General features: G+C 58.8%; 1 non-coding gene across 1 annotated transcript; it reads right to left on the bottom strand.

Annotated features, from left to right (window-relative positions):
• Nucleotides 1–119, bottom strand: LOC131860865 (5S ribosomal RNA). The gene has a single exon (XR_009359949.1). It is a non-coding gene; the product is annotated as a 5S ribosomal RNA (ribosomal RNA).
• Between the last annotated feature and the right edge of the window lie 12,490 nt (nucleotides 120–12,609).

Here is a 12,609-nt window from a genome sequence, read left to right as displayed (position 1 = left end):
AGGGTGCAACACCGGGACTTCCCGGGAGGTCACCCATCCCAGTACTACTCCGGCCCAAGCGCGCTTAACTGCGGAGTTCTGATGGGATCCGGTGCACTAACGCTGGTATGATCGCACCCGTTATGAGCTTGTCGCAGTGTGTACTTAGCAAACCGCGACCCACGTGCGAATCCACCCCGGCCACCCACCCCCGTCGAGGTGCACACCCTCCCTCGCGAAGTGCGCCCCGTTCGCCAAGTGTGAGCCCTGCCCGGGTGCGCGCACCTTGCTAGGGCGTCGGGTGTGCACCCGGCCCGGCCTACGTGCGTGCACCTGGACGGGGCGTCGTGTGCGTGCAGTGTCCCGTCTGCAACGCGGTGCCCACACACCACCTCGGGCGCAACGACCTGCGCTCACATGTGGGCCGAGTGCACCTTGGTGCATGTTCGGGGCGCCTCGGGTGCACGCTCGATCTTGCCCCGGTGCACCAAGGCGCTCGGTTTGCCCCGGGTGCGCACTTGGTGCAAGGTGGGCACCCAAAATAGGGATCAAGCACCAAAACACAAGTTTCGGGATGCAAAATGGGACCCAAGGACCACAAATGCGTTCCAAGACCCATGATGGGTCCACGAGAACAAAAATGTGTTCCGAGACTTAATAAACAAATATTGGGTTTTAGGAGAAGAAACATGCTCTGATGCCCAAAACGAGAATCGACCCCGAAAAGGCCACAGGCCAAAAGTGGGATGCGAGACAAAAAAAAATGGGACCCGAGGACCAAAATTGGGTTCCCAGGTCGAAGACAGGGCAACCGGACAAGAAACGACCTCTAAGGCTCGAAATGAGTCCCGACGACTAAAACTTGACAAGAAGCACCCATCAGGCACCCAACTCGACACCCATGGGATGCCGACCCACCCGGGCTTCCACCTAGCACACCTTGGCACCCACCCACCCTCGCACCCAACCTCGCACCCAACTTAGCACCTTTGAACCCACATTGGCACTCACCCTGACCCTGGCACCTTGGAACCCACATTGGCACTCACCTTGACCCTGGCACCCACCTTTGCACTCACCTTGGGACCCACCCTGGCTCCCACCTCGGCACCCACCCAGACACCCACCTTGGTTCCTTGGCACCCACCTTGGATCCTTGGCACCCACCCCGACACCCACCTTGGCACGCAACTTGGCTACTTGCCACCCACCTTGGCTCCTTGACGCCCACCCCGACAACCACCCCGTGACCTACCCTGGCTAGGGTTGGTGCACACCCACCCTGGTGCCCACCTTGGCACCCACCCCATGACCCACCTTGGCACGCACCTTAGTACCCACCCCGTTACCCACCCTAGGACCCACCCCGTGACCCACCTTGGCCAGGGTGGGTGCACCCACCCTGGTGCCCACCTTGGCACCCACCCATCCTAGCACCCAGCCTGTGACCGGGCTTGGAACCCAACCTTGCACCCGTCTTGGCCAGTGTGGGTGCGCACCCATCCTGGCACCCACGTTGTGACACACCCTTTAACCCACGCACCCTAGCAGCCACGTTGGCACCCACCTTGGAACACAACCTAGCAACTTGGCACCCACCCCGTGACCCACCTTGGCATCCACCATAGCAGTCGCCCACTTGGCACCCACCTTGGAACCCAAGTTGGCACCCACCTCGGCACCCACCTTGACACTTGTGGACCCACCTTGCCACTCACCCTAGCATCGACCCATCCTAGCACCCACCCTGGCACCTTTGCACCCTAGCACTCACCCATCCTAGCACCTAACCTGTGACCCACCTTGACACTCACCCTCGCACCCACCTTGGAACCCAACCTAGCACCCACCCACCCTGACACCAACCCTAGCACCTACCCACCCTTGCACCCACCCTGTGACCCATCTTGGCACCCACCCATCCTACCACTCAACCTATCACCCACCTTCTCACCCACCTTGGCATCCACCTTAGCACCCACCCACACTGGCACCTTGGCACCCACCTCGGGCAAGGTGGGTGCACACCCACCCTGACACCCAATTTAGAACCAACCGAGCATGTTACCCACCTTGGCACCCACATTGCAGCCCACCCTAGTACCCACCCTATGACCCACATTGGCATCCACACCCTAGCACCCAGGCACCTCGACACCCGCCTTGACACGCACCCTAGCACTAAACCTGTGACCCACCTTGGAACTCACCCTAGAACCCACCCACCCTGTGAACCACCTTGGCATCCACCTTAGCACCCACCCACCTTGGCACCCACTCTAGCACTCACCCATCCTAACACCCAACTTGTTACCCACCTTGGCACCCGCCCTCGCGTCCACCTTGAAACCCACCCTAGCACCCACCCACGCAGGAGCCCACCTTGGCACCCAACCTAACACCCACGCATCCTGGCACCCAACTTGTGACCCACCTTGGAACCCACCCTAGTACCCACCTTTGAACCCACTATATCACCAACCCACCTTGGCACCCACCCTATGACCCTCTTTGGAATCCACCCTAGCACGCACCCACCCTGGCACCCACCATGGAGCGCACCCTAGCACCCACCCACCTCGGCACGCACCTCAACACCCACCTTGGTGTGCGCACTGCGCCAACCTCTCAAAGACCCTATGTGGTGCGCTCCAAAGTGTACACCTTTGGTGCGCTCCAAGGTGCGCACCTTTGGTGCACACCGAGGTGCACACCAAAGTGTGCACCGAGGTGAGCACCAAAGTGCACTCCAAGGTGCACACCAAGGCGTGCACCTTTGGTGCGGTCAATGCAAACGAATTCGGAAGTTGGGGTCGATGTCCTAATCGCTGCTGCAGACTACACGTATGAGAATCGGACAAATAGCTTTATATAGGGGAGGTGTTGCGTTTGATGGGTCGACTCCCCTGGTTGTGTGCACTGCACCAACTTCAAAGACCCTGTCTTGTTTAAGAAGTCAAAAGTTGGGGTGGATGTCCTAATCATTGCTGCAGTCTACGCATGTATGAGAATCAGACAAATAGCTTATATAGGGGAGGTGTTGCATTCGGTGGGTTGACTCCCCTGGTTGTGCGCACTGCGCCAACCTCAAAGACCCCGCATAGCAGAAGAAGTCGGAAGTCGGATTTTGGTGAGCACCAAGGCGTGCACCTTTGGTGCGGTCAACGCAGACGAATTCAGAAGTTGGGGTGGATGTCCTAATCGTTGTTGCAGGCTACACATGTATGAGAATCAGACAAATAGCTTATATAGGGGAGGTGTTGGGTTTGATGGGTCAACTCCCTTGGTTGTGCGCATTACGCCAACCTCAAAGACCTTGTTTTCGTTAAGAAGTCAAAAGTTGGGGTCAATGTCCTAATGGCTCCTGTAGGCTACACATGTATGAGAATCGGACAAATAGCTTATATAGGGGAGGTGTTGGGTTTGATGGGTCGACTCCCCTGGTTGTGCGCATTACGTCAACCTCAAAGACCTTGTTTTCGTTAAGAAGTCAAAAGTTGGGGTCGATGTCCTAATTGCTCCTGTAGACTACACATGTATGAGAATCAGACAAATAGCTTATATAGGGGAGGTGTTGGGTTTGATGGGTTGACTCCCCTAGTTGTTCGCATTACACCAACCTCAAAGACCTTGTTTTCGTTTAGAAGCCGAAAGTTGGGGTCGATGTCCTAATTGCTCCTGCAGGCTACGCATGTATGAGAATCAGACAAATAGCTTATATAGGGGAGGTGTTGGGTTTGATGGGTCGACTCCCCTGGTTGTGCGCATTGCGCCAACCTCAAAGACCCTGCATTGCGGATGAAGTCGAAAGTCAGAGTTTGGTGTGCTACAAGGTGTGGTCGAAGGTGCTCACCTAGGTGTGCACCTTTGGAGCGCAGGAAAAGTGCCCTCCAAAAGTGCGCACCTTTGGAGTGCACAAAAGTGCCCTCCAAAAGTGCGCACCTTTGGAGCGCACAAAAGTGCCCTCCAAAAAGTGCCCTCCAAAAGTGCGCACCTTTGGAGCGCACAAAAGTGCCCTCCAAAAAGTGCCCTCCAAAAGTGCGCACCTTTGGAGTGCAGAAAAGTGCCCTCCAAAAAGTGCCCTCCAAAAGTGTGCACCTTTGGAGTGCACAAAAGTGCCCTCCAAAAGTGCGCACCTTTGGAGCGCAGAAAAGTGCCCTCCAAAAAGTGCCCTCCAAAAGTGCGCACCTTTGGAGCGCAGAAAAGTGCCCTCCAAAAAGTGCCCTCCAAAAGTGCGCACCTTTGGAGCGCAGAAAAGTGCCCTCCAAAAAGTGCCCTCCAAAAGTGCGCACCTTTGGAGCGCACAAAAGTGCCCTCCAAAAAGTGCCCTCCAAAAGTGCGCACCTTTGGAGCGCACAAAAGTGCCCTCCAAAAGTGCGCACCTTTGGAGCGCACAAAAGTGCCCTCCAAAAGTGCGCACTTTTGGTGCGCACCAAGGCGCTGGTTCGGTCGTTGCAGGCGAGTTCGGAAGTTGGGGTCGATGTCCTGAGCGGAGGTGCAAACTACACAGGTGTCGGAATCGGACAAATAGCTTATATAGGGGAGGTGTATGCTTCGATGGGTCGACTCCCCAGGTTGAGCGCACCGCGCCAACCTCAAAGACCCTACGGTATGGATGAAGTCGGAAGTTGGGTCCGATGACCGATTCGATTAGTAGGTATGCTCATGAGGTCGGAATTTGGGTCCGATGACCTGCCATGTGCAGGAAGGCGAATGTTGGCACTGTGCGTTGCAAGGTGCACACCAAGGTGCTGGTGCGGTCTTTTTAGTCGAGTTCGGAAGTTGGGGTCGATGTCCTGATCGGAGGTGCAAGCTACACAGGTGTGGGAATCGGACAAATAGCTTATATAGGGGAGGTGTATGCTTCGTTGGGTCGACTCCCCGGGTTGAGCGCACCGCGCCAACCTCAAAGACCCTACGGTATGGATGAAGTCGGAAGTTGGGTCCGATGACCGATTCGATATGTAGGCATACTCGCGAGGTCGGAATTTGGGTCCGATGACCTGCCATGTGCAGGAAGGCGAATGTTGGCACTGTGCGTTGCAAGGTGCGCACCAAGGCGCTGGTTCGGTCGTTGCAGGCGAGTTCGGAAGTTGGGGTCGATGTCCTGATCGGAGGTGCAAACTACACAGGTGTGGGAATCGGACAAATAGCTTATATAGGGGAGGTGTATGCTTCGTTGGGTCGACTCCCCGGGTTGAGCGCACCGCGCCAACCTCAAAGACCCTACGGTATGGATGAAGTCGGAAGTTGTGTCCGATGACCGATTCGATATGTAGGCATACTCGCGAGGTCGGAATTTGGGTCCGATGACCTGCCATGTGCAGGAAGGCGAATGTTGGGACTGTGCGTCGCAAGGTGCGCACCAAGGCGCTGGTGCCGTCGTTGCAGTCGAGTTCGGAAGTTGGGGTCGATGTCCTGGTCAGAGGTGCAAACTACACAGGTGTGGGAATCGGACAAATAGCTTATATAGGGGAGGTGTATGCTTCGATGGGTCGACTCCCCGGGTTGAGCGCACCGCGCCAACCTCAAAGACCCTACAGTATGGATGAAGTCGGAAGTTGGGTCCGATGACCGATTCGATACGTAGGCATATTGGCGAGGTCTGAATTTGTGTCCGATGACCTGCCATGCGCAGGAAGGCGGAATTTGGGTCCGATGACCGAGTTGATGGCGTGCCATGCGCAGAAAGGCGGAATTTGGGTCCGATGACCGAGTTGATGTTGATGGCCCGCCATGCACAGGAAGGCGGAATTTGGGTCCGATGACCGATTTGAAGGCGTGCCATGCGCAGAAAGGCGGAGTTTGGGTCCGATGACCGAGTTGATATTGATGGCCCGCCATGCGCAGGAAGGCGGAATTTGGGTCCGATGACCTGACATACGCATGGAGTCCGACTCGGGGGCCGATGTTCGATTCGATGACTTGCATTGTGGGTAAAGTCGGAAGTTGTGGTCTTTGACCCGATTCGATGACCAGACTTCGGCTGCTTGAGAATCGGACAAATAACTTATATAGGGGAGGTAGTGTTCTCGAGCATCCTCCCCCCGTGCCCGTTTATGTCGATTGATGCTGGTGCTCGACTGGTTGGAGCGCTCGGATGCAAAAATCTTGCACCAGGATTTATCGATTGTGATGGACACGGCAAGTCTCCTGATTGCTATGCAGGAGCTCATCGTGAATCTCTATGCGGCCTTGGTATGGACTCGACCTGCGGAATGGTTCGGCAATGGTAGTCGCTCCAACACGTCCTTGCAATGGCCACAGAGGTGATTCGACTAGAGCTCCAGTCTAGCTTTTGGGTTGCTTGGCGGACTGGTATAGCCGCGATCGAGTTCCGGCCATGAACGTTTTAGATAGCTCTTGGGCTTTCTGGGACGGAAGTCGGAAGTTTGGGCTGTTGTCCGATTTGATGACCATTCTTCGGATGTGTGAGAATCGGACAAATAACTTATATAGGGGACTGTGTTGTCTCACGCAGCCCCCTCCGTGCCCCTCTATCTCGACCGATGTTGGTGCTTGAAAGGGTTGGGATCGCTCGGATTTATAAACGTGCACCACCATTTGTCGAGTGTGAGGGACGCGGCAGGTCTCCTAAATGCTATACGGGCGCTCTCTGAGAATCTCTATCCGGCCTCGACACAGACTAGTCTTGCTGAATGGTTTGGCACTGGTAGTCGATCCAACACGTCGTTGTTGTGGCCGCCTAGGCGATTCGATTCGAGCCCCCGTCTAGCTTTTGGGTTGCTTGGCGGATTTTGCCCTATCCGCAAGTGAGCTCGGTCCCTAAACGTTCGAGAAACCCGATTGCTATGCGCCGACTCTCTTTCTTGCGAGCCTCCATCTAGCTTTTGGGTCTCTACGGAACGGAAGTCGGAATCTGGGACCGTTGTTTGATTCGACGAGGCAGACTACGGTTGTGCGAGAATCGGACAAATAACTTATATAGGGGAGGTGTTGACTGGAGCATTCTCCCCCGTGCCCCTCTAACTCGACCAATGCTGGCGCTCGAACGGTGGTAGCGCTCGGATTTTCGTTGAGCGCCAGCATTGGTCGATTTAGAGGGGCATGCGAGATTCCCGAATGCTATGCGAGGGCTCTAACGGAAATGTCTATTGGTTTCGGTATGGATGCAATTGCGAGTGGTTCGGCAAAGGTAGTCGTTCCGATGCGTCCATGTCGTGGCCAAATCGATAATTCGATTTGAGCCCTCGTATAGCATTTGGGTCTCTCGATGTGATTCCGCATTCCAGTCCCTTTGGGCACTGCTTGAGCCGCATCCCAGGGGGTTCCCTTCCCAATAATCTGCCTCGCAACCCGATTGCTATGCGGTGAGGCTCCTCGGCCGCCTCGGAACTATCTGTGTATCAGACGCATCGCGGGATAAGGGGTTGGCAACGGTAGTCGCCCCAAGCGCGTCCGATGCTTGGACCATTCCGAGGCGGCCCTGAAGCCTCTTCCGTCTAGCCGTTGGGTCCTTCTCGCCGCATCCCTTGCCTCGCACCCCGATTGCTATGCGGTGAGGCTCCTCGGCCGCCTTGGAACTATCTGTGTATCAGACGCATCGCGGGATAAGGGGTTGTCACTGGTAGTCGCCCCAAGCGCGTCCGATGCTTGGACCATTCCGAGGCGGCCCTGAAGCCTCTTCCGTCTAGCCGTTGGGTCCTTCTCGCCGCATCCCTCGACTCGCACCCCGATTGCTATGCGGTGAGGCTCCTCGGCCGCCTTGGAACTATCTGTGTATCGGACGCGTCGCGGGATAAGGGGTTGTCACTGGTAGTCGCCCCAAGCGCGTCCGATGCTTGGACCATTCCGAGGCGGCCCTGAAGCCTCTTCCGTCTAGCCGTTGGGTCCTTCTCGCCGCATCCCTCGCCTCGCACCCCGATTGCTATGCGGTGAGGCTCCTCGGCCGCCTTGGAACTATCTGTGTATCGGACGCGTCGCGGGATAAGGGGTTGTCACTGGTAGTCGCCCCAAGCGCGTGCGATGCATGGACCATTCCCAGGCGGCCCTGAAGCCTCTTCCGTCTAGCCGTTGGGTCCTTCTCGCCGCATCCCTCGCCTCGCACCCCGATTGCTATGCGGTGAGGCTCCTCGGCCGCCTTGGAACTATCTGTGTATCGGACGCGTCGCGGGATAAGGGGTTGTCACTGGTAGTCGCCCCAAGCGCGTCCGATGCTTGGACCATTCCGAGGCGGCCCTGAAGCCTCTTCCGTCTAGCCGTTGGGTCCTTCTCGCCGCATCCCTCGCCTCGCACCCCGATTGCTATGCGGTGAGGCTCCTCGGCCGCCTTGGAACTATCTGTGTATCGGACGCGTCGCGGGATAAGGGGTTGTCACTGGTAGTCGCCCCAAGCGCGTCCGATGCTTGGACCATTCCGAGGCGGCCCTGAAGCCTCTTCCGTCTAGCCGTTGGGTCCTTCTCGCCGCATCCCTCGCCTCGCACCCCGATTGCTATGCGGTGAGGCTCCTCGGCCGCCTTGGAACTATCTGTGTATCGGACGCGTCGCGGGATAAGGGGTTGTCACTGGTAGTCGCCCCAAGCGCGTCCGATGCTTGGACCATTCCGAGGCGGCCCTGAAGCCTCTTCCGTCTAGCCGTTGGGTCCTTCTCGCCGCATCCCTCGCCTCGCACCCCGATTGCTATGCGGTGAGGCTCCTCGGCCGCCTTGGAACTATCTGTGTATCGGACGCATCGCGGGATAAGGGGTTGTCACTGGTAGTCGCCCCAAGCGCGTCCGATGCTTGGACCATTCCGAGGCGGCCCTGAAGCCTCTTCCGTCTAGCCGTTGGGTCCTTCTCGCCGCATCCCTCGCCTCGCACCCCGATTGCTATGCGGTGAGGCTCCTCGGCCGCCTTGGAACTATCTGTGTATCGGACGCGTCGCGGGATAAGGGGTTGTCACTGGTAGTCGCCCCAAGCGCGTCCGATGCTTGGACCATTCCGAGGCGGCCCTGAAGCCTCTTCCGTCTAGCCGTTGGGTCCTTCTCGCCGCATCCCTCGCCTCGCACCCCGATTGCTATGCGGTGAGGCTCCTCGGCCGCCTTGGAACTATCTGTGTATCGGACGCGTCGCGGGATAAGGGGTTGTCACTGGTAGTCGCCCCAAGCGCGTCCGATGCTTGGACCATTCCGAGGCGGACCTGAAGCCTCTTCCGTCTAGCCGTTGGGTCCTTCTCGCCGCATCCCTCGCCTCGCACCCCGATTGCTATGCGGTGAGGCTCCTCGGCCGCCTTGGAACTATCTGTGTATCGGACGCGTCGCGGGATAAGGGGTTGTCACTGGTAGTCGCCCCAAGCGCGTCCGATGCTTGGACCATTCCGAGGCGGCCCTGAAGCCTCTTCCGTCTAGCCGTTGGGTCCTTCTTGCCGCATCCCTCGCCTCGCACCCCGATTGCTATGCGGTGAGGCTCCTCGGCCGCCTTGGAACTATCTGTGTATCGGACGCGTCGCGGGATAAGGGGTTGTCACTGGTAGTCGCCCCAAGCGCGTCCGATGCTTGGACCATTCCGAGGCGGCCCTGAAGCCTCTTCCGTCTAGCCGTTGGGTCCTTCTCGCCGCATCCCTCGCCTCGCACCCCGATTGCTATGCGGTGAGGCTCCTCGGCCGCCTTGGAACTATCTGTGTATCGGACGCATCGCGGGATAAGGGGTTGTCACTGGTAGTCGCCCCAAGCGCGTCCGATGCTTGGACCATTCCGAGGCGGCCCTGAAGCCTCTTCCGTCTAGCCGTTGGGTCCTTCTCGCCGCATCCCTCGCCTCGCACCCCGATTGCTATGCGGTGAGGCTCCTCGGCCGCCTTGGAACTATCTGTGTATCGGACGCGTCGCGGGATAAGGGGTTGTCACTGGTAGTCGCCCCAAGCGCGTCCGATGCTTGGACCATTCCGAGGCGGACCTGAAGCCTCTTCCGTCTAGCCGTTGGGTCCTTCTCGCCGCATCCCTCGCCTCGCACCCCGATTGCTATGCGGTGAGGCTCCTCGGCCGCCTTGGAACTATCTGTGTATCGGACGCGTCGCGGGATAAGGGGTTGTCACTGGTAGTCGCCCCAAGCGCGTCCGATGCTTGGACCATTCCGAGGCGGCCCTGAAGCCTCTTCCGTCTAGCCGTTGGGTCCTTCTCGCCGCATCCCTCGCCTCGCACCCCGATTGCTATGCGGTGAGGCTCCTCGGCCGCCTTGGAACTATCTGTGTATCGGACGCGTCGCGGGATAAGGGGTTGTCACTGGTAGTCGCCCCAAGCGCGTCCGATGCTTGGACCATTCCGAGGCGGACCTGAAGCCTCTTCCCTCTAGCCGTTGGGGCTTTCTCGCCGCATCCCTCGCCTCGCACCCCGATTGCTATTCGGTGAGGCTCCTCGGCCGACTTGGAACTATCTGTGTATCGGACGCATCGCGGGATAAGGGGTTGGCAGTGGTAGTCGCCCCAAGCGCGTCCGATGCTTGGACCATTCCGAGGCGGCCCTGCAGCCTCTTCCGTCTAGCCGTTGGGGCCATCTCGCTGCATCCCCCACCTCGCACCACGATTGCTATGCGGTGAGGCTCCTTGGCCGCCTCGGAACTATCTGTGTATCGGACGCATCGCGGGATAAGGGGTTGTCACTGGTAGTCGCCCCAAGCGCGTCCGATGCTTGGACTATTCCGAGGCGGCCCTGCAGCCTCTTCCGTCTAGCCGTTGGGGCCATCTCGCCGCATCCCCCAGCTCCTCGGCCGCCTCGGAACTATCTGTGTATCGGACGCATCGCGGGATAAGGGGTTGGCAGTGGTAGTCGCCCCAAGCGCGTTCGATGCTTGGACTATTCCGAGGCGGCCCCGCAGCCTCTTCCGTCTACCCTTTGGGGCCATCTCGCCGCATCCCTCGCCTCGCACCCCGATTGCTATGCGGTGAGGCTCCTCGGCCGCCTGGGAACTATCTTCGTATCGGATGCATCGCGGGATAAGGGGTTGTCACTGGTAGTCGCCCCAAGCGCGTCCGATGCTTGGACTATTCCGAGGCGGCCCTGTGGCCTCTTCCGTCTAGCCGTTGGGGCCATCTCGCCGCATCCCTCACCTCGCACCCCCATTGCTATGCGGTGAGGCTCCTCGGCCGCCTTGGAACTGTCTTCGTATCGGAAGCATCGCGGGATAAGGGGTTGTCACTGGTAGTCGCCCCAAGCGCGTCCGATGCTTGGACTATTCCGAGGCGGCCCTGCAGCCTCTTCCGTCTAGCCGTTGGGGCCATCTCGCCGCATCCCCCACCTCGCACCCGGATTGCTATGCGGTGAGGCTCCTCGGCCGCCTTGGAACTATCTTCGTATCGGACGCATCGCGGGATAAGGGGTTGTCACTGGTAGTCGCCCCAAGCGCGTCCGATGCTTGGACTATTCCGACGCGGCCCTGTGGCCTCTTCCGTCTAGCCGTTGGGGCCATCTCGCCGCATCCCCCACCTCGCACCCCGATTGCTATGCGGTGAGGCTCCTCGGCCGCCTTGGAACCATCTTCGTATCGGACGCATCGCGGGATGAGGGGTTGTCACTGGTAGTCGCCCCAAGCGCGTCCGATGCTTGGACCATTCCGAGGCGGCCCTGAAGCCTCTTCCGTCTAGCCGTTGGGGCCTTCCCGCCCCATCCCTCGCCTCGCACCCCCGATTGCTATGCGGTGAGGCTCCTCGGCCGCCTTGGAACCATCTGTGTATCGGACGCATCGCGGGATAAGGGGTTGGCACTGGTAGTCGCCCCAAGCGCGTCCGATGCTTGGAGCATTCCGAGGTGGCCCTGAAGCCTCTTCCGTCTAGCCGTTGGGGCCTTCCCGCCCCATCCCTCGCCTCGCACCCCGATTGATATGCGGTGAGGCTCCTCGGCCGCCTTGGAACTATCTGTGTATCGGACGCATCGCGGGATAAGGGGTTGGCACTGGTAGTCGTCCCAATCGCGTCCGATGCTTGGACCATTCCGAGGCGGCCCTGCAGCCTCTTCCGTTTAGCCGTCGGGGCCTTCCCGCCGCATCCCTCGCCTCGCATCCCGATTCCTATGCGGTGAGTCTTCTCGGCCGCCGCGGAACTATACCTGTTATTGCTACTGCATCCTTCGGCTGGTAACCTCCTCTGCCGCCTTGGAACGTTCTCTTTGTCGGACGCGTCGCGGGATAAGGGGTTGGCACTGGTAGTCGCCCCAAGCGCGCCCGATGCATAGACCGCTCCGAGTTGACCTTGCTTTCAGCCTCTCACATGCATAGACCTCTCTGAGTCGACCCTGCAGCCTCTCACGTTTAGCCTTTGGAATCTCGCCTCACAACATGATTGCTATCCTTGATGCATCCCTTGCCTCGAGCCCTGATTGCTTTCTTGGCTGCATCCCTCCTCTCCTCACAGCCCGGTTGTCATCACTGCTTCATCCGTCGCTTCATGCATTCTGGCTGCTGGGCCCTTCCCACCGCACACCTCGATTGCTATCTCTTCTGCATCACACACCCCGATTGCTATCTCTGCTACATCCCTCGGCTCTCACTTCTGCATCCTTCGCCTCCCACCTCGATTGCTATCAATGCTGCATCCGTAACCTCACACCCCGATTGCTATGCGGGGAGGCTCCTTGGCCGCCTTGGAAATTTCTGTGTGTCGGACGCACCGCGGGATAAGGGGTTGGCACTGGTAGTCGCCCC

The sequence above is a fragment of the Cryptomeria japonica genome, unplaced genomic scaffold (genome assembly GCF_030272615.1).
Source record: "Cryptomeria japonica unplaced genomic scaffold, Sugi_1.0 HiC_scaffold_20, whole genome shotgun sequence".
Classification (NCBI taxonomy): Eukaryota; Viridiplantae; Streptophyta; class Pinopsida; order Cupressales; family Cupressaceae; genus Cryptomeria; species Cryptomeria japonica.
The sequence above is the reverse complement of the archived record's forward strand: the minus strand, read 5'-3'. Positions and strand labels throughout refer to the sequence as shown.